The sequence below is a fragment of the Aethalodelphis obliquidens genome, unplaced genomic scaffold (assembly GCF_003676395.1).
Source record: "Aethalodelphis obliquidens isolate GAN/ISIS:26980383/991018 unplaced genomic scaffold, ASM367639v1 scaffold12, whole genome shotgun sequence".
NCBI classification, from domain to species: Eukaryota; Metazoa; Chordata; class Mammalia; order Artiodactyla; family Delphinidae; genus Aethalodelphis; species Aethalodelphis obliquidens.
In genome coordinates, this window is record NW_020837956.1 from 25,991,195 (window position 1) to 26,013,863 (window position 22,669).

Genomic DNA, 22,669 nt, shown 5'->3' on the forward strand with positions numbered 1-22,669 from the left:
AGGACACTACCAGTCATGAGAGAGGAGACTCATCCATGAGAGGATGGGAAGAATGTTCTGGACGGTGTGCAAATGCCCAAGTAAGCAGTTCAGACCAAGGCCACTGTATGAGGTCAGAGCCGAGGAAGATCAATGTGGGCTAGCACAGTTCATTTAAGTAGCAATTAGTTATAATTAATCAATTATGTGATTGAGTAGCACTTAATTATTTACTGCCTTGTTCGGTTTTCCAACTGCTCACAAGCGTCAGCTTTGTTTCCCCAGCCGGAGCCGAGCTCCCCGAGAACAGGGACAGGCTCCTTCGGTGGTATCAGATGGGGCCAGGGTCAGATTCTCACATCTAAAGACAGTGATCTGAGGAAACAGAAAGCATGAGACCATAACTTTGAGGTCAAAACTTCAAGATTATGCCAAGAAATGACTGTCGAGTGAGTCAGCCTTCAAAACAAACACAGAACAGTGAGGAGTAGATGCAGCTGAGGTGGACGTGTGGTTCTTCAGCTGCACTTGGGCAGAAGGAGTGCCCCGGGAGGACAGGCCCTTCCAGAATGAATGGTGACAAGTAACGCTCCTGATAAGTCTCTGGCGTCTGAGGGGTGTTCTCACGGCTTCTCTGGCATGAGGACGTGCGTCCCGTTGATGCTTCCTGAAGGGTCCCAGGCTGACCCTCTCAGCTGATACCCAGCAGGTCCCTCTGGTGCTCTGAGAGTTAGCACCAGGGGCTGGAGAAGGGTCATGCAAGCTCAGACAGAGGACTTGAGCTGATTTCATCTCACAGGTTTTTGGTGCTCTAACTGTGTTATTCTTTGGGAGCTGCTTCTTGGAAGCCAGATAGAAAATCAAGAGTAATGCAATGAATGGCTTCTTGAAAATAAGTGTAGGGTGTCCCAGGAATTCGGGCTTATGGGAGGCGCTGCTAGCCCCAGCCATATGGCAGCCAAATTAGTCTGAGGCTCCTTAAAGGACAGATTCCTACAGTTAATGCTTAATGGGATCCTGAGCTCTGTGGGGGAGCCCAAAGAGGGCGACCTCCTAAATTCCAGGTTTCCCTGGCTGGCTCAGGTCTGGCTCATTTGCAGACAAAGATGGCGCCTCCTCTCCCTCCACGAGGTCAGTGGGTGTTATTACCTGGATTCACAAATGGGGCAGAACACCCTGAGACTTGCAGACTGATTACTTTCATTAACTTTAATTGGATTCTTTCGCACTTGGAAAGAGAAGTGTAACCAGGGTTTAATTGGAAGAGCATCTCAGGCCCAGGGTGATGCAGGATTGTAAACATTAAAAGTGCTACAGCTGCGTTGGTAGGGAATGTTGAAGTCACTTATGCCGTTTGTAAGAATAGCTCACAGACCTGAGGATGTTAGGAAGCTCTGGGCATGTCAAATTCAGGGATTATTTTTGTGCTTGTCTAGAAAAAAAGAAATGTGAAATCAGAGGTGTGCAAGTGAAATTATAGAAGAGACCAAACACATTCCAACTGTGCCATGTGCCAAAAGAAATCCACAGACGCTAGGAGACCTTCAGTGTAGGTCCAGTCTCTGAGCAGGCCTGGGGCAGCCTATGAACTCTCTAAGGTTGGATTCAACCTTGCTAACCCTTCTCTCAGCTCTGTTGCTCTATGACTGTTATGTCCTCTGTGTGGGATATTCCTGTCATTTTCTACATGACAAATTCTCACCCAACCTTTCAGTTCCGGCTCTTATGTCACAGTCCTGAAGGCTTGGCCAACAGCTCTACAGGATTTAGTTCCTCTGTGCTCTGTGCCTCCACAGAACTTTGTTCATATAAGGAACACTCAGCAAGCCAGAGAATAGATAGAGAGCAAGGGAGGGAGAAAGGAGCAGAGAGAACACAGATTCAGGATTCCAAAACTGGTTAAAACACAATTAGTTGGGGGGAAGATTATCTTTTTTTAATTGAAACATAGTTGATTTACAACACTGTGTTAGTTTCTGGCATACAGCAAAGTGATTCAGTTATATGTATATATATTTTTTCAGATTATTTTCCATTATAGGTTATTATGAGATATTGAATATATTTCCCTGTGCTCTACAGTAGGTCCTTTCTGCTTATCTATTTTATGTATGATAGCTTTTAATCTGTTAATCCCATACTCCTAATTTATCCCTCCCACCCTCCCTTTCTCTTTTGGTAGCCATAAGTTTGTTTTCTATGTATGTGAGTCTGTTTCTGTTTTGTATATATATTCATTTGTATCATTTTTAAAGATTCCACATATAAGTGATATCATATAATATTTGTCTTTCTCTGTGTGACTTCCTTCACTTAGTATGGTAATCTGTAGATCCATCCATGTTGCTGCAAATGGCAATATTTCATTCTTTTTTATGACTGATATTCCACTGTGTGTGTGTGTGTGTGTGTGTGTGTGTGTATATATATATATATATATATATATATATATATATATGTATGTATGTATATATACCACATCTTCTTAAACCAATCATGTGTTGATGGGCACTCGGGTTGTTTGCATGTTGAGATGATCTTTTTAAGAAGCTAACTGGGACCTTGGTGTTTAATATGCATCTGTTGAACGTGAGAATACATAGCTTGATTGGTAGCCCTAGGACTTGCCCACCTCTCCATCAGCACGGTGTCACTTAACATCCACTGCTGGCCTTATGGAGGTGGGTGCTGGAGAGGCCAGGCCAACGTTTGGCTAGCAGCCTGCCCTGAGAGAGCCCAGAGAACCACAGAATGGGTTAGTGCCTGAGTTGCCACCTTAGCCCTTTGGGCCTTGTCCTGAGCACTGAGAGGGCATCAGCAGCATTTGCCCACCACACCCTGTCTGCCATTCTGTATTCGTTTCTGGACTTTCCTTTTTCAGGACCTGCATCCAGGTTCCTTCCTCACTCTGGGGTGACAATAACTGTCTCCTCCTGGGGTGTCTTAAGTGTCAGAAGTGCTAATGGTGGCATTGCTGAGCCCCACGAGGAGGTGATAGGGGCCGCTAAATCATTTCACGCATTATCTCATTACTGCCTCCTGGTCCAGGAGGTGCTGAGCCTCCTGCACACCCTGGATTAGATTTTCAGAGAAACGTCTCCAGCACGTGTTCCCACTTAGCCCTCCAGGAGCCTGCTTTCATCTCCTTGCTCTCCGGCCGGCTCCCCCACTGACCTGGGGATGGCTAGGTGGATGCAAGAGGGCTTGACATTCACCTTCCCTGGCGGTGATGAGCTTTGCTTCTGGAGGCCCGTGTTCCTTAAGGGTGAATTGCCCACACAGGTCACTGGTGAGGAAGGCATTTCCCCCTAAAGATCGTTCTTTGATTTTAAAAATAGCCTTTTCTAATTCACATGAAGAAATAAAACATCCTCTCAGAAATTTTATAAAGGGAGTTAACTGTTTCATCAGGACTCAGAATGGCCACTCAGAGAGCAGATCCTAGATAAGAAGCGAGGTCCGGCTCGCTGGGCTGCGGGGAGAGTTGGCACCTGCTGCCCATCCAGGTCGTGTGGGCACAGAGGCTGGCTCTCTTTGGCCCATTTCAGACTCGTAGGTGAGGAACACTGGCAAATACCACGGTGGGTACCGGCATCCAGGCCTGGTTCCTGGGCCTAATCTAGGACATCACAGCTGGGGATGGAGGACTTGGAACGAGGCCATTTAGTCTGCACTGTTCAAAAGGAAGACCAGGAGCCACACGTGGCTACTGAGCACATGACATGTGACTGGTCCAAACGGAGACTCGCTATGTGTAAGACATACAGAGCAGACTTCAAAGCCTTAGTCCAAAGAAAGAATGGGCGACGTCTGTTGAATAATATTTTATGTTGATTACATGTTGAGATGATCATATTTTGAATATATTGGGTTAACGGAGACATCCTATTGAAATTACTTTCCCTGTTTCATTTTTCATTTTACTTTTTTTAAGTGTGGCTACTAAAAATTTAAAATGATATGTGGCTTGCATTCTTTTCCTATTGGTCAGTACTGGTCTATGTCCTCTAAGAACAGTGAGGGTGAGGGTACTTGGGATGGCCTTGAGCTGGCATCAAATGTGAGAAACTGGATGGGGCCAGAGACCTTGAAGACATGGTGCATATTTGGGGGAGATAAATATCTTTTGGTAACTTGTCCTAAAAACAACTGAGGTGAGGTTTCCCTTGGAATATCAATCCCCTTTTCAGATCTAGGGCTACTATAATATGAAGCAGACATTTTCAGACAGAATTGGAACTTTTTAGACCCTGTTCTGGGAGAGAACCAAGTTGAGTTGATCTTCCTTATTTTGACTACAGTTGCCAAGGTGAGTTTCCCAGGTTGAGATAATCCATTCACAAAAATTCCCAAACGAATTCTTCAACTCTAGCTGGATAATAACCACAAAATGATTAATTGAGGACATGCACACTATGAAATAAGAACTCAGTAGCGTTTACAAGCCAGTTAACCTAAACTTGAGTAAGTCTATTTTAAATCTATTCACTGTACATTTTTGGGTCTGATTTAGCTTCCAGTTTCTTTTTGGGGTGGAATCAATGAATCTCTTGGAAACATCTGACTACGGCAAATCTCTCCCTCATGGCTCCCCCTTGTTCTTTATCTTTTATGGCCATGGTTTTGTTTCTGTATCATGAGCACATCTTCTACTGTGTTCCATGTGTTCCATGCTCTGTGCTAGTCTGTGCCAGAAAAGTCATTTTAAACTTACTGATTTCAACGAATATGACTTCTCAGGGATATATGTATATTTAATTCAAACATTTGAATTAAATATTTTATTACATTGTTCACTCTATAAACTTAGTTGTAATCATATACATTGTATACAAATACATTGTTTTCTTTTTTTCTATTTCATTTATTTCTGCTCTGATCTTTATGATTTCTTTCCTTCTGCTAACTTTGGGTTTTGTTTGTTCTTCTTTCTCTCGTTCTGTTAGGTGTAAGGTTAGATTGTTTATTTGAGATTTTTCTTGTTTCTTGAGGTAGGCTTGTATTGCTATAAACTTCCCTCTTAGAACTGTTTTTGCTGCATCCCATAGGGTTCTGGATCGTTGTGTTTTCATTGTCATTTGTCTCTAGGTATTTGATTTCCTCTTTGATTTCTTTAGTGATCTCTTGGTTATGTACTAATGTATTGTTTAGCTTCCATGTGTTTCTGTTTTTTTCCCTGTAATTGATTTCTAATCTCATAACGTTGCGGTCAGAAAAGATGCTTGATACGATTTCAGTTTTCTTAAATTTACTGAGTCTTGATTTATGACCCAAGATGTGATCTATCCTGGAGAATGTTCCGTGCGCACTTGAGAAGAAAGTGTAATCTGCTGTTTTTGGATGAAATGTCCTATAAATATCAATTAAATCTTTCTGGCCTATTGTGACATTTAAAGCTTGTGTTTCCTTATTAATTTTCTGTTTGGATGATCTGTCCATTGGTGTAAGTGAAGTGTTAAAGTCCCCCACTATTATTGTTTTACTGTCTATTTCCTCTTTTATAGCTGTTAGCAGTTGCCTTATGTATTGAGGTGCTCCTATGTTGGGGGCATATTTATTTATAATTGTTATATCTTCTTGGATTGATCCCTTGATCATTATGTAGTGTCCTTCCTTGTCTTTTGTAACATTCTTTATTTTAAAGTCTATTTTATCTGATATGAGTATTGCTACTCCAGCGTTCTTTCGATTTCTATTTGCATGGAATGTCTTTTTCCATCCCCTCACTTTCAGTCTGTATGTGGCCCTAGGTCTGAAGTGGGTTTCTTGTAGACAGCATATATATAGGTCTTGTTTTTGTATCCATTCAGCGAGCCTGTGTCTTTTGGTTGGAGCATTTAATCCATTCACATTTAAGGTAATTGTTGATATGTATGTTCCTGTTACCATTTTCTTAATTGTCATGGGTTTGTTTTTGTAGGTCCTTTTCTTCTCTTGTGTTTCCCACTTAGAGAAGTGCCTTTAGCATTTGTTGTAGAGCTGGTTTGGTGGTGCTGAATTCTCTTTTGCTTGTCTGTAAAGCTTTTGATTTCTCTGTCGAATCTGAATGAGATCCTTGCCGCGTAGAGTAATCTTGGCTGTACATTCTTCCCTTTCATCACTTCAAATATATCATGCCAATCCCTTCTGGCTTGTAGAGTTTCTGCTGAGAAATCAGCTGTTAACCTTATGGGAGTTCCCTTGTATGTTATTTGTCGTTTTTCCGTCGTTGCTTTCAATAATTTTTCTTTGTCTTTAATTTTTGTCAATTTGATTACCATGTGCCTCAGCGTGTTTCTCCTTGGGTTTATCCTGCCTGGGACTCTCTGCGCTTTCTGGACTTGGGTGGCTATTTCCTTCCCCATGTTACGGAAGTTTTCGACTATAATCTCTTCAAATATTTTCTCGGGTCCTTTCTCTCTCTCTTTTCCTTCTGGGACCCCTATAATGCGAATGTTGTTGTGTTTAATGTTGTCCCAGAGGTTTCTTAGGCTGTCTTCATTTCTTTTCATTCTTTTTTCTTTATTCTGTTCTGTAGCAGTGAATTCTACCATTCTGACTTCCAGGTCACTTATTCGTTTTTCTGCCTCAGTTATTCTGCTATTGATTCCTTCTAGTGTATTTTTCATTTCAGTTATTGTATTGTTCATCTCTGTTTGTTTGTTCTTTAATTCTTCTTTAATTCTTTGTTAAACATTTCTTGCATCTTCTTGATCTTTGCCTCCATTCTTTTTCCGAGGTCCTGGATCATCTTCACTATCATTATTCTGACTTCTTTTTCTGGAATCTTGCCTATCTCTACTTCATTTAGTTGTTTTTCTGGAGTTTTATCTTGTTGCTTCATCTGGTACAAAGTCCTCTGCCTTTTCATTTTGTCTATCTTTCTGTGAATGTGGTTTTCCTTACACAGGCTGCAGAATTGTAGTTCTTCTTACTTCTGCTGTCTGCCCTCTGAAATTTATTTTTTATTTTTAAAAATTTTTGGCTGCCCTACACAGCTTGCAGGATCTCAGTTCCTCCACCAGGGATTGAACCCGGGCCACAGCAGTGAAAGCTCCAAGTCCTAACCACTGGACTGCCAGGGAACTCCCTACATTGGTTTTAATAAGGAATATTAGAAACAGTTTAAATGTTCATCAGTAAAGGAATGTTAAAAATGCATTACCAATCCTGTGGAATACATCACATAACCATTAAAAAGTAATTAAAAGGTACTGCATTTACATTGCATGTAATTACCAATAGACTTCATATTGTTTCAGTCAGCTTGCACTTTCTCCTCTTTTCACCTGTTTAATGTTTATAAATTTTTACTTGAAGTTTTTCTTTTTTTAATAAAAACTGTGTATATTCAAAGTATACAACATGATGTTTTCATATACATATACCTTGTGAAATAATTTCTATAGTCAAGCTAATTGACATACTCATCACCTCACATAGTTACTTTTTTTGTGGGTATGGTGAGAACACTTAAGATCTACTCTCCTAGCAAATTTCAAGTATACAATACAATGTTATTAACTATATTCACAGTATTGTACGTTAGATCTCTAGAACTATTCATCCTACATAACTGAAACTTTGCATTGTTTGACCAATATCTCCACATTTCCCCCAATCCCCCTCCCCGCCCTGCCCCTGGTAACCACCATTCTACACTCTGCTTCTATGAATTCAACTTTTTTAGATTCCACACAGAAGTGAGATAATGCAGAATTTTTCTTTCTGTGTCTGGCTTTTTTCACTCAGCATAGTGTCCTCCAGGCTCACGTCCTATCACAAATGACAGGATTTTCTTCTTTTTTTAAGGCTGAATGTGTGTGTGTGTCTGTGTGTGCATCTGTACACATGTATAATATGTATACATGTGTATATATATGTATATATATAATGGATGCAATTTCTTTACTCATCTGTTGATGGGTTCTTGGGCTGTTCCATATCTCGGGTATTGTGGATAATGCTGCAGTGAACATGGGGTGCAGGTGTCTCTTTGAGATTTCATTTCCTTTGGATATATAACCAGAAGTGGACTTGCTAAATCATATAGTAGTTCCGTTTTTAATTTTTTGAGGCACCTCCATATTTTCCATAATGACTATACCAATTTACATTCCCACCAACAGTGCACAACGGTTCTCTTTTCTCCACATCCTCGCCAACATTTGCTATTTTTTGTCCTTTTGATAATAGCCATCCTAACAGGTGTGAGGTGATTTCTCATTATGGTTTTGATTTGCATTTTCCTGATAATTGAGCATCTTTTCATGCATTTATTGTCCATTTGTAAGTCTTCTTTTGAGAAATGTCTATTCAGATCCTTTGCCCATTTTTTAATTGCATTATAAATATATGAATTTGGATATTAATCCTGTGATATTGTGATTTATAAGAAATATATATTTGATCCTTTAGGTTACCAAAATATATTTTTATATATATTTGATCTTCCTCCACTGTTCCTGTCTCAGAGCTCCCAAAGTCCTTGGAATTTCCTAAGTGTTGAGAGTGATAAAATGTATCTTTTGTTTTATTAATGAGGTGACTTTTGGAAAACACCTAAGGATGAGGGCTGGTTGCCAGTGGAGCCAACCTTGTGATTGGAGGGTTGGAGTTTTCAGCCCTCACCCCCTAACCTCCTGGGGGGGAAGAGGGCCTGGAGGTTGAATCAATTGCCAATGGCCAAAGATTTAATCAGTCATGACTATGTAATGAAGTGTCCATAAAAACCCAAGAGGAGTGGGTTCAGAGACCTTTCAGGTTAGTGAACACATGGAGATTTGGGGAGAGTGGCTGATCCTTTCCCCATCACTTTCCCTTGGCATCTCTTCCATCTGGCAGTTCCTGAGTTATATCCTTTTATAACAAATTGGTAATCTGGTAAGTAAAATGTTTCTCTGAGTTCTGTGAGGTGCTCCAGCAAGTTAATGGAACCTGAGGAGGGGGTTTTGGGAACCTCTGATTTATAGCTAGTTGGTCAGAAGTACAGGTAACAACCTCAACTTTTGACTGGTGTCTGAAGTGCAAGTGAGGCAATCCCACTTGTTTATTTTGCTTTTGTTGTTTGTGCTTTTGGTGTCATATCAAAAAAATCATTGCCAAGGCTAATGTCAAGGAGTTTTTCCCTTTGTTTTCTTCTAGGAGTGTTACAGTTTCAGGTCAAACATTTAAGTCTTTCATCCCTGTATATGGTGTAAGATGGGTCCAATTTCATTCCCTTGCCTGTGGACGTACAGTCTTCTCCAAACTATTTATTAAAAAATCTATCCTTTTACCATTGTTTATTTTTGGTGCCCTTGTTGAAGATTCAATGACTGTATATGTGGGGGTTTATTTCTAGGCTATAGATTCTGTTTCATTGTTCTATGTATCTGTTTTTATGCTGGTACTATGCTATTTTGATTACTATGGTTAATTTGAAATCAGGAAGTGCGATGCAGCCTACTTTGTTCCTCTTTCTCAAGACTGCTTTGGCTATTCAGGGTCTTTTGTGGTCCCTTATGAATATTAGGATTGCTTTTTCTATTTCTGTGAAAATGTTGGAGTTTTGATAGGGATTGCATTGAAGCTGTAGATCATATTTGTCCTGGGCTTTTCATTTTGGGGAGGTTTTTAAATACTGATTAAATCTTGTTGTTTGTTATTGGTCTGTTCAGACTTTCTACTTTTTCTTGATTTAGTTTGGTAGATTGTCTCCTTCTAGATATTTATCCCTCTCTTTTAGGTTATCCAGCTTGTTAATGTGTAATTGTTCTTAAAGTCTCTTATGATCCTTTTTACTTCTGAGGCATCTATTGTAAAGTTTCCTATTTCATTTATGATTTTCTTTGAGTCTTCTCTCTTTTTTCCTCAGTTAGTCTAGCTAAGTGTTTGTCAATTTTGTTTTATTTTTTCAAAAAATGAATTCTTAGTTTTCTTGATTTTTTTCTACTGTTTCTCTATTTGATTTATTTCTGCTCTATTTGTATTATTTCCTTCCTTCTTCTAACTTTGGGCCTAGTTTGTCTTCTTTTTCTAATTGTTTGAGGTGTAAATTTTGATTGTTTATTTGAGATCTTTTCTTTTTTGATGTATTTTTTTGCTAAAAAAACTAAAACTTCCTTAGTGTACTGCTTTTATGACATCCCATAAGTTTTGGTATGTTGTATTTTTATCTTTGTGTATCTCAAGATACTTAAAAAATTCCCTTTGGTTTCCTCTTTGACTCAATTGTTATTCAAGAATGTGTCATTTACTTTCCATGTACTTATGAATATTTTCATTTTCTTGCTGTTATTGATTTCTAGTTTTATTCTACTGTGGTCTGAAAACATACTTGGAATCATTCTATCTTCTTAAATTTGTTGAGACTTGTTTTGTGACTTAACTTATGATTTAGCCTGGAGAATGTTTGAGAGCACTTGAGAAGAATGTGCATTCTGCTATTGGGTGGAAAGTTCTTAATATATCTTTCAGGTCCATTTGGTCTATAGCATTGTTCACATCAACTGTTTCTTTACTGATTTTCTGTCTGGATGTTCTGTCCACTATTGAAAGTGGGATAGAGAAGTCTCCTGCTACTATTGTATTGCTGTCAATTTCTCCCTTTAGATCTGTCAATATTTGTTTTAATATTTAGGTGCTCTGATGCTGGGCGCATATATATTTGTAACTGTTAGATCTTCCTGGTGAATTGACCCTTTTATCATTAAATGATGACCATCTTCATCTCTAGGACAGCTTTTGACTTAAAGTCTACTTTTTCTGACATAAGTATACCCACCCCTGCTTTCTTTTGGTTACCATTTGCACAGAGTAGCTTTTCCATCCCTTCACTTTCAGCTTGTGTATGTCCTTAAGTCTAAAGTGGGGTGTTTATAGACAGCAAATTGCTAGATCTTGCTCTTTTATCTATTCAGCCACTCTAAGCCTTTTGATTGGGGAATTTAATCCATTTATATTTAAAATAATTATTAATAGGTGAGGACTTAACTATTGCCATTTCATTAATAGTTTCCAGTCTGTTTTGTTCTTGTTTTATTCCATTTTTCTTCCCTTGCTATCTTCCTTTGTTATGTGATGATTCCAGGGTTATATTTAGGTTGTATCTTTATTGGCTACGTTTGGTTAGCTCTAGTGACACTGGTCCCTCTTCAGGTGGCATTAACAGAGTCTCCTTTTTTCCAGTAAGTGATCAGCAAAATGCCTACCATAGTGTCTGCTGCAGAAGTTAGAAATGGCTTTTGACCCTCTTAATTTCTGAATCTCTTGTTTTGCTGCAGCAGGAACAGGAGTTGTGCAGTTGACCCTGGATTCTGTTGGGAGGAGAGTAACTTCCATGTTGAGTGGATTTGAAACATTTTCTTCCACTGCACAGAAATCACTGACCCAAATACCCTTCCTGCCTTCTGGGTGGATGAGATAGGCAATTGTCACCAAGGTATGGTTTGAGGGGAATTCTGAAAACCTTCTTATTAAGACTATCTTTGCCATGGGTCTTCTGCAAATATCCCAAAGTCTCACAATATAGGCATTATTTTCAGTAGAGTTGTACTTGACAGAGGTCTAAGCTAGAGGAAGTCATGAACACCTTATTGTGAGTTATGTTACTGTATTCTTTTTTCCTGCCAATGCAACCTTTAGGGGACCAAATGCTAAATAGATAAAAGAACCCTTGATATATAATTTTAAATAAAATAAACACTTAACCATGAAACAAGTGTAAGAAGGTCCAAGAAAACTCTTATTTCCCCCCAAATGATTACTTGGATGATTTTTGAAGTATTTCAAAAATCACATGTGTTCAAACATATATTTTGGTGCTTCTGTTCTGTCAGTGCCTTGATTTCAGCTTATACTGGCTAATAGGTGTTATATCAGGGCTGTGGGACATGATACGGGAGGGGCAGTATGAGGGAGAAAAATGTCCAAAGGAGGCAGTGAGAACTTCACTCATGGCCCCTGGTGTGGGGTCTCTGGACTTGAATTTCAGAACTTTGGGGCTGGGCTCCAGTTCCTGCATAGTTAGGGGTCAGGGGAGGCAAATCCCTTGATCTGAGTTCTATTCCTATGTTGTGTTTAGTGACCTACATTAGAGTACCTGTTACTTATATAGTGCTCATAACGAGGGCAACTTCTCACAGTCTACCCTGAACAACACCCTTATTTTAGAGTAAGGAGAAAGAATACAATCTGCAGAGAGCTGGTAATAGGGTCCCCTCTGAAACCCAGGGGTCCTCCTCTGGAACCATTTCCCAGAGCCCTTCCCAATCTGTCCTGAGTACAGAGAAAGCGTATCCCAAGATGTTCCTTGCACAGTGCCTGTGGACACTCAGTAGATTTTTTGCTGATCAAATGAATGATTTTATCCATGATGGTTTCAAGCCATACGGCATCCTTCTCAATCACACACTGAGACTACCAAAGCTTTTAATATTAGGCTAAATCTCTTGAAATGATGGTAGAGACTAAATATTTACTTTTTTTTTTTTTTTTTTTTTTTTTGCGGTACGCGGGCCTCTCACTGCTGTGGCCTCTCCCGTTGCGGAGCACAGGCTCCGGACGCACAGGCCCAGCGGCCATGGCTTACAGGCCCAGCTGCTCCGTGGCGCGTGGGATCCTCCCGGACTGGGGCTCGAACCCGCGTCCCCCGCATCGGCAGGCGGACTCTCAACCACTGTGCCACCAGGGAAGCCCAATATTTACTTATCTATTAGATTTTTAGAGCAGCACTGTTCATTCTAAAACCTCAGGGTGCATTTGAATAAAATTACAAATAATTAAAATCTTTTAAAAAACCATAAAAACCTTGAAAGCAAAAATGATATTTTATGGTTAATAAAGCTAGAATATAGACATGATTGTAATGCTATATAGTCATGTATGTAATTATTACATAACTAATATATAATCATCCTAATAAACCATGTAATTTCAGCCATTCCTTCCTCTGAAGCTTCTCTATTTATAGGCCTGATGTGGTTGGCAGGGGGGGAAAAGACAGATTAGGGGAGGCTTGAGGATTAAGCACAGTGTGTAACTTGGAAGGGCCTGTGGTTTACTAATTTAAGAGAATCTGCATCTGAACTGAACAAGGAAAACCAGCTTCAGGCTCAGGGGACCCTCGAGGGAATCACCTGGACCAGGTGAGCTGGTCCTTCTCCATCCCCCTCCCAGCTACCCTGCTTCCTGCTTGGGTGCTCATCCTACGAACCCCTCTCCAACCACACACAGGAGTGCCCTGCCTCATCTCTGCCTTTTCCCATCCAACTTAGGTCCCTGGAGACTCATTTCTTTCCTCCCCATGCCCTCCCACCCCCAGCAGTGACAGTCACTGAGCCAGGCCAGACAGTCACACATTCTGAGCATCTGTGATCCTTTGCCGATAGTCTGTGGATGCTTTTCTTGCTCCCGTTTAACTTGAACTCCCCCCAAGGCCAGGACAGGGGATGGGCCCTTCTCTTCTCTGTGTCTGACTCATCTCCTCATCTGTCCCAGGCCGAAGAGGGCCTCCTGGTCTAAGAAAGGCAGTAGCTGTCATCTTGGGATGGAGACATACCAGACAAGTCACCAGTTCCTATGAGCAGTGGTTCTCACACTTGAGTGTGCACTAGAACCACCTGTGGGGCTGGTTAAACACCTCCTTCTCCACCTTCCTCCTCTCCCCTGACCAGGATTTCTAATTCAGTGAGTCTGGGTCTCGATCATTTGCAAGATCAAATTCCTAGGTGATGCTGGTGAGGGGACTGCACTTTGAGAACTGCTTGTTTAAGGAAAGATCATATGGGCCTGTCATGGTTTCAAGACTCTGATGGCTTCCAACTTGAAAATGATAGTTATCTCCTATAGCTGTAAGTGCTCTACTGTTTACAGATGCTTTCTTTCACAACCTTCCCAGGCAAGGCACCAGATTGGTGTTGTTTCTTTTTTTTTTTAACATCTTTATTGGAGTATAATTGCTTTACAATGGTGTGTTAGTTTCTGTTTTATAACAAAGTGAATCAGTTATACATATACATATGTTCCCGTATCTCCTCCCTCTTGTGTCTCCCTCCCTCCCACCCTCCCTATCCCACCCATCCAGGTGGTCACAAAGCACCAAGCAGATCTCCCTGTGCTATGCGGCTGCTTCCCACTAGCTATCTATTTTATGTTTGGTAGTGTATATGTGTCCATGCCACTCTCTCATTTTGTCCCAGCTTACCCTTCCCCCTCCCCATATCCTCAAGTCCATTCTCTAGTAGGTCTGTGTCTTTATTCCCATCTTACCCTTAGGTTCTTCATGACGTTTTTTTTTTTCTTAGATTCCATATATATGTGTTAGCATACGGTATTTGTCTTTCTCTTTCTGACTTACTTCACTCTGTATGACAGACTCTAGGTCCATCCACCTCACTACAAATAACTCAATTTCGTTTCTTTTTATGGCTGAGTAATATTCCATTGTATATATGTGCCACGTCTTCTTTATCCATTCATCCGATGATGGACACTTAGGTTGTTTCCATCTGCTGGCTATTGTTAAAAGAGCTGCAATGAACATCTTGGTACATGACTCTTTTTGAATTATGGTTTTCTCAGGGTATATGCCCAGTAGTGGGATTGCTGGGTCATATGGTAGTTCTATTTGTAGTTTTTTAAGGAACCTCCATACTGTTCTCCATAGTGGCTGTACCAATTCACATTCCCACCAGCAGTGCAAGAGTGTTCCCTTTTCTCCACACCCTCTCCAGCATTTATTGTTTGTAGATTTTTTGATGATGGCCATTCTGACTGGTGTGAGATGATATCTCTTTGTAGTTTTGATTTGCATTTCTCTAATGATTAATGATGTTGAGCATTCTTTCATGTGTTTATTGGCTATCTGTATATCGTCTTTGGAGAAATGTCTATTTAGGTGTTGATGTGCTCAAGGCCCCGGGCTGACAAGCAGGGGAGAGGGGAGCTGGGGTTTGAGCCCCATCCCCTTCCTCACATACTCCAGTGCTTCCCAGAACTTTCTCTTTGTATGGGACTTGTTCTGTTGGTTTGAATTTTCAGGGAACTCATCATCCAGTGATTCAGGCAATGGAACAGAATGTTCACTAGCTTCCAGAAGGGGTGATTGCTCCACTAGTCCTGCAGAATCCCTCATCCCAGGCTCTTTTCTTTGATCAATAAAGCACACTCCTCTCATATGGGAAAGAAACCAGGCAATCACTTGCAAGATGAAACCTCCTGAAGTTTGGGCCCATCTCTGGGGTGGTTAGTAGCAGTTGTGATGTCAGGAAAGCAACTGAGTTTTGCTGTTGCTCTCTGCCCCTCATCCAGATGACCTTTCCAGTGATATCTCCCTGACCTCAGGTTCTGCAAGACCAAGGGCTGCCGCTCAAATCACTCACATGAGTCAAGCAACAGCAGGTTTGTCCTTTAAATCTATACAGCCTGTGCCCTCATCTAGGAAGAAGTCACCCCAATCTCCAAGGGCCTTAGGTAATGGTAGGTACCTGGGAATAGATGCATTACCAACTCACTGTCCATTTCAATCCAAACTTCACATTCTGTCCTCAGATAAAACCTCTTCCTTTCTAACTACCGTTTGTAAAATCTGGATCCATTTTGGTAGAGACATAATGTATTTATGACAGATTTCTCTTTTCTGTTAGGACAGAAATGCCATATCTTGGCAGATTATTGCCTAGGGATTCCTTCTTATAGCTTTTCCATCATATCCTCCTCCAATTTTCCATTCTGAGGTGCTCAGGAAGCTTCTAGGTCACGGTCAGCTGGCTAAGTCTTCAGCTCCTGGAGCAACACTCAGAAGGAATAGCTGAGGTCGGTGTTTTATTTTATGGTTCTACTTCATCTTATTTGGAAAACAGCAGTAGTGAAAAGAAGAATGTCTCAGAGACATCTGTATTTTCAACGACGATTCTCATAGCACAGAAAAATCGAATCAGCAGCTTCTGTGTGAAGAGAGCTTGGGTTGAAAATAATTTGAAATGTGGGAGCCCAGTCTGAGACCTCTGCTTTGGAGGGGACTTATACATTGTTTCCTGGGCATTGATCATTTTGAGGACTCAGTGGTTTTAATTGTTGCCTCTGTCCCTTCTTGCCTTTCATGGTGCAGTGGATGCTGAGCTGTGCTGGCTTCGATGACGTCTTTTTTAGGGCTTGTTTATCCTTGGGGCTCTGCGGGGAGCTGATGATCCTTTCCCGGGATGCACATGCCTCCAGGACCATGGCACAGGATGGACAATCGATGACCTTGTGGTCACTGCTGTCCTGCAGAGGGCGAGACTGGGGTTATTCACAGCTTGGTAATTGGCCCCGATGCTGAGATCTTCATCCTGAGCAAATGCAGGCATCAGGGGGGTAGTTACAGATCAATGCAGGGGCGCTGAATACACAGGCCCCAGAAAAAATACCAAAATCAAAAATGGATTTGTGTTTAGCGTGTATTGTATATCCTGGTCTGGTTATGAATAATTTAGCCTTCCCCAGGCTGAATAGACTATATTTAGCAAGGCTATTTTGCTTATAATATGTCCTATCATTTTATGAAGAAGCATAAAGCATAAGAGAAGTGCTCAGAATTAGGGGGACTTAATTTGGTAGGACCAGGAGTGTGGAGGCATCCTCACCTGTAGCCCCAGGCTTACCACGCACACCTAGGCTTGCCAAGGGCAGAGGGCTCCGGGCACCTGCAGCTGGAAATGGCCTCAGGAGTGTATCTCCCTGATTGGGCAGGGGACAGGGCTACTCTGCCTGTGTCATTGGTGGCTCCTAGCTGGGTCACCTGTCCAAGAGAGGGGAAGTGGCAAGAGTTGAGGGGTGCCGAGAGGTTTTACTTTCCTTTTGTACTGTTACTTTCCCAGAGGGAATAGGATGGCACACTCAAATTAGGCAATTTGATGGGACTATAATAGACTCTGTACGGAGGTGGAGGCAGGATGAAAGGAACCCACAGGGAATAATGCAGATTCCTGGGGCAGGAACAGCAGGGCTCCTTACCTCTCTTGGGCCTGAACAAGCAAGGGTGGGGAGCAGCTCCTCACCCCAAGAAAGGGAGGGCTGTGTGGACTGGCCGTCTAGTGGGAGTTCAGGATTTGGTTGCTGGTGACTCCAGCCCGTGGTGACTCCACAGGAAGGGCGCCAGAAGGATAAACACCGGAACTGCATTGTCCTCCCTTCTCTCATCTCCTGTGAGTGTCCCCTCATTGATCAAACTCAGTAGAAAGCTAGAAGCGAGGGAGCCCCTCATGTAATCCTAGTAGGTCAGCCTCCCAGGGAGAGAAGAGTGGAGAGTGGATTTGGAGGTGCCAGTGGAGGATCCCAGTGCCCTCATAACACCTCTTGTAATGACACTCCTGCTGTGGGTCACACCGCACTGTCTCTAGAAGGTCCTTATTCACTTGCAAATATCTAACCTTGGGACAGTGTTGGCTTAGCCATTAATAAAAAGTCTGGATGTCTATCAAATTGTTGGCTACCGGCCATCTCAGGGATGGAACACAGGACAGGTACATTTCATGGGTAAGGTGGAGGCTAATGGTGCAGGATCGGGTGGCTCAGGGAGAAGCAGTCCAGGCAAGCTCTCCAGTGGGGGCCTTTGTCTGTGTAACTTCCCTGGACACCTGAACACCTGAGTGGTGGTGGGAAAAGGGGCATGAGGGGCTATCGATATGGAAAATGGAAGTCACTGGCATTGTTTTAGGGTCTGCCAGACTCTGAGATCCGTGGGAGGCGGATACTCAGTCCCACTGCTGACTGCCAGGGTATCCCAGGAATTCATCCCCAAATCACTTTTTTTCAGAATGTGAAACATATTTTCCTGTAAATAGTAATTCTATGAAAACTGATTAAGATTCTTGACTGCTCCTCAAAAGTCTATTTAAATGCTAGGTGGTAAGTACAAGGGCATTTGTTAAATTATTTTCTGTTTTTTTTTTTTTTCTGTATGTTTGAACTATTTCGTATGTAAAAATAAAATAAATTAAAAATTCAATTTAATACATATTATCCTGACCTCCGTGCATCCTGGGAAGAGGGTCAATGGAGGTGAGGGGGGAGAAGTTAAAGAAGGAAGAGAATCCTCTTTCCTTTAATTTTTTTGGGCAAAACTTTGAAACAGGGGAGATATGTCCTTGGCTTCCTCCCATGTTCCCTTCTGCAAACTCACCCAGCTGTCACCTCATCCAGTGTGACAAACCCACACCCCCAGGGCAACCCTTGAACACAGGGCTTTCCTGTTCTCCCCCTTCAAAACTATGGTGTGGCTAGTCTTGGGAAGGGGTTAGAAAGTGCTTCAATTATCTATTGATGCTCAATAAACTATCTTAAAACTCAGTGGCTTAAAACAACAACTGTTTTATTTGGTCACACTTGTGCGGGTCAAGAATTTGAATAGGGCATGTGGGGATATATCATTGACGGTTTGTGTGTGATCCGTGATGTCTGGTTTTGACTGGAAAGGCTCACATGGCCAGGAGCTGGATGGAGCAGCTCAGCTGGGCCCTATGTTTGGGGCTCCGCTTCTGGCTGCCAGCTGGGTTCTCTGGTTTTCCTCCATGTGGCTGCTTCGTGAGGCCAGCTTGGGCTTCCTCACAGCATGGTCATCTCAGAGAGGTTTGACTTCCTACATGGTGTTCAACTTCCCCCAGAGGAAGTGGAAGCTGCTGGTCCTTTGAAAGGCCAGGCCAGTTACTGCAGAGTCACTCTACCTCATGCTGTATTGATAAAGTCAGCCCAGATCCGAGGGGAGGGGAAATTAGATGCCACCTTTGATGAGTGAAATGACACCTCTGTAACAGTGGAGGTAGGGAAGGGATCAATAGTGATCATCCTTGCAGGCTGACCTTCCCATAAAGAAATCAGCCTGACTTAAATTTATTCCTTGAGTTCCTGCAAGGTAACTCCAAGAAATCTTCTAGCACATTGCCTGCCTTATAAGTGTGCAACAATTTACAGAACATGAATCTGAGAACATGCTCATTCAGCAGACATTTATTGAACAGCTAGTTTGTGAAACCTTATGTTAGGTGCCAGGATTCAGAGAATCCTTGGGAGCAGAGAATGTCTGTACAGGTGTATCTCTTGATTAGTTTATATCCAGTTTCTATACATACAAGGTCTCTTCCGATTTGAGGCTGAGAAAGAGGGTAAACAGTCATGGCTTGGAGGAGAAAATTTCATTCCTGAATTGAAGCTTCATCTGACCTCTCACTGCAAGGAGCACAGGACACAGAAAGGCCCAGGGGTTGGTTCTATGTCAGGAAAAGTTTAACACTGAACATAGCAACTAGGAACATGGGGATGTGGGGTCAGATTGCTGGGGCCCAAATCCAAGATCTTCCACATATTAGCTAATGAAATAATGATCATAATAGCCACTAAACTCATGTGATTATTGTGAGCCTTCAAGCTGAGTGTCAGGCACATTCTAGTATTTAGTCTAGACTGCTCAGCTCTGCTGATAATGATGATATTGTTATATTATCATTGTCACAACACTTAACCTTGAAAACTCAGCCTAGACATATACAGGCAGGTTCTGGGGCTAGGCTGTTAATGTCTTAAATGGGAGGCATAGGCATTTTGTCCTATAGACAAAGGGGAATTTCCAGCTGGGGAATGACAGGATCAAGCCCCTTCTCCCTCCCTCTGTCCTGCTTCCTCTGCCCTTGCTTTCTCATTTCTTCTTCTCTCCCCTCCTTTAAAATGATGACAGTATGTTCAAGTTGTGCAAATCAAAGGAATAGATTAGAAACAGGAGAATAAATGTGCTTAGCAGACCCAGGACATCTCCAGGGGATTGGAATTGATTACCCAGTGCATAATATTCAAAACCATCATTTTTCTGCATGTGGTGAACAATGGCAGTGAAGTAACCCCCCACTCCAATCCCCCTAATCTGATGCAGTTTTCTCAGTGATGTTATGGAGTCACAGGGGTAAGCAGGCATGAACTGGGCCACCTCCCAGTGGCCTTTTTTTCTGGAAAGGTTGGCGGAAGAGGAAGATTAGAACCCTTTCCAGTGCACTTATTTATCTGGTTTAATTTGGAGAGGACTTTGCTTGTCTTGGGAGATGCTTGGACCTTGGGAAGTTGTGTGGATGAAAAGACTGATGCTTTATATCAGAGGCTTATAAAATATATCCTGTTGCCTTTCCCCATGTGAGGAAGGACCTCTTTATGTGGGCTCTGTCTGAACTCCGCATGGCCCCATTGTCGTCTGGGGTGGTCCTGGTACTGGACTTAACTGGATTCAATAGGACCAAATTTACTTCAGTATTTGGAGAACCTTGATTGTAGGATGGGTGCAGGTTAGAGAATGTCATGCAGGCTGTGAGTTTCAGAGTTCTGTTTTGCGATTCATTTTAGTTTCAGTTGAGGTTGGCCATGAGAACTGGGCTTTCGTGAGTTCAAGTCACTATGGGAATGAAGTCACCATTTTGGTTAAACTGCTCATCCATCTATCTGGAAGGGTAAGATTCTGATTTTCACTTGCTGCTCATCTTTTTTTCATCCTGAAGGTTGGGATTTATTTGAATAAAGGGATGAAGGTAACATGAGCTGCCAGCCTGTATGATGTCTTTGCATGTATTAGAAAACACCTTTCATGGCATATGTAGCATATTAAACTCATGGCTCAGGAGCAAGCAAAGCCTATATTCTAGCCCCCTAATTATCTCCTGATCAGGGAGAATTTGTGTAGTGCCCAACTTGCACATCCAGATGTGGCAGCCCTGAATGAAGGAAAAATATGTAATCATAGGCTGACCCAGTGCTTCAGAAGAATGCCTGAACCTGGGCATCCTTTCTGATTTAGTAATTTCTGGCTAGCGGTTTAGAGTTGCTGATTTAGTAGGTCTGAGGTAGGACCCAAGAATTTGGATTTCTGAGAAGTTCCTAAGTGATACTGATGCCCTTGGTCTGGGCACCGTATTGTGAGAGCCACTTCTCTGGGGTGTAATTCCCTGACACAGATTTTCCTACTTCCAGGCACTAATTACCTGATTTGCTCATCAAAACCAAAGATGCTTTCTTATTTAGCGGTATAGGTTGGTGCCAAATAAATGGCTTCACTGGAACATTCTGGAAGAGGCTCTTACTAGCTCTTTTCTCAGCAGTTCTCTGTCTTCTAGGAGCCCATTGATAAGTTTGGTGGGTCTGCAGCACCTCGACCAGCTCAGCCATCAGCATCAGAGTGGAGTTGAACCGGTTCTTCTTTTCCAAATCCCTTACAGCCTTCATAATTCTCTCCTCGAATACTGTTTCTTGGACTCACATGTTGCCTGCTTGATTTTAGTCTAGAGATCTATTTTTTATAGTCTGTAGAAAATATGCTTTGTTAGTTTTTTGTTACCCAAGTGTGAAAAACAAAACAAAACTTACTGTACTAGGAAATTATGCAGATAGAGTTTAATACTTACACAACTTAAAACACGTGTGCACATACACACGCATGCACGAGTGATGATACAGGCTTTTTCCGAGACATCAGTGAGTGAATAATGGGCTGTCTGGGCCCTTACCGCAGAGCCAGTGAAATGTAGTCTTGCTGGAGTTTGGTTATTAGGGTTAACGACGCTCCCTCTGGGCCATAAAGGAGTGAGACTGGGACGCTCGTTTTTGGAGTTGTTGGAGTGTCAAGCTATTTTGCGGTCTTGGCAATGGGCTTTGAGTGCTTTCATGTGTGGATGGCTTTCCCACTGGCATCTTGCAGGACCACGGGACAGTTTTAAAAGGTTGAGCACCAAGTCACCATATCTCGTGAGTGGCAGCAGTTGCTTTATTTGTGAGAATAACTGTTCTTCTTAGCGTCTCAATTTGTCACCTGTGCAGTGATTTATTACCTTCCAAAGCTGCAGTAATTGTATAATGATGCAAAAATAATGACAAGCCATTCTGATAAACTTTATTAACTGTAACATCTTATATTTAAACTGTATTCCAGCATACTCTGTAGGATTACAGAACACACCCGCGGGGTGACAGGTAGAAGGGAGGGCGGCTTCTCAGGCCTGAGAGGAAAAGAGAAAAAGAAACAGGACTCAAACTTCCTGAACAGAGGCTGAGAAGAGTTGGGCTGGGGTGAGTTGATTCCATTTGGGGCACATGTCAAATGGAGCTACCTTCATTTTTATCCCAAGAATGCAGTATTCACTTACTATTTTAAATTGGGAATAGGCTCTTAAAAAATCTTTAATGAAATATATAGTTAAAAGAATGTATATAAATGGTGTGCAGTTGAACTCCTGTTTTTATCTTTAACGCCCACATTTGGGCTTCTCCTTTTTATCAAATGACGAAGTTTTCAGCTTTTGCACAGGCTCAGACATATCTTCACTTGAGCTGGGTTGTAAGGCACTGTACAGTGTTCTAGTGCTAAGGGTATAAAGGACTCAAGAAGGCTGTCTTATGAAGTAACTTTCAGATTTGCTTCTCATTTTGCAAAAATATCTGAGGTTAAAAAATCTTTCATGTGGAATTGAGAACTGAGGTACAAAATCGTAATCGCGTGTGGCTGATAAGAGAGTTCTTTTAGAAAGTGGAACTTACTTAATTTGGGTCTATAGTTGGAGGGTCAGTTCTTTAATTTTTTTCCTGAACCAAAGAGTAATGAGGCCCCTTGTATAGCTGACTGTAGAGGCAAAGATAATGGATAAGGCTCCTGTGCTGTCTTCCATCTCCTTCCTGAGGACCCGCCAGTGACCTCAGGCAATGCCTGTTTCTTTTATGATGGATT

The 22,669-nt window shown here is 41.9% G+C and overlaps 1 long non-coding RNA gene across 2 annotated transcripts in view; it reads left to right on the plus strand.

The window, feature by feature from the left end:
• LOC113624000 (uncharacterized) overlaps window positions 1–22,669 on the plus strand; it is a 342,352-nt gene that overhangs the window by 139,713 nt on the left and 179,970 nt on the right. The window lies entirely within an intron of this gene.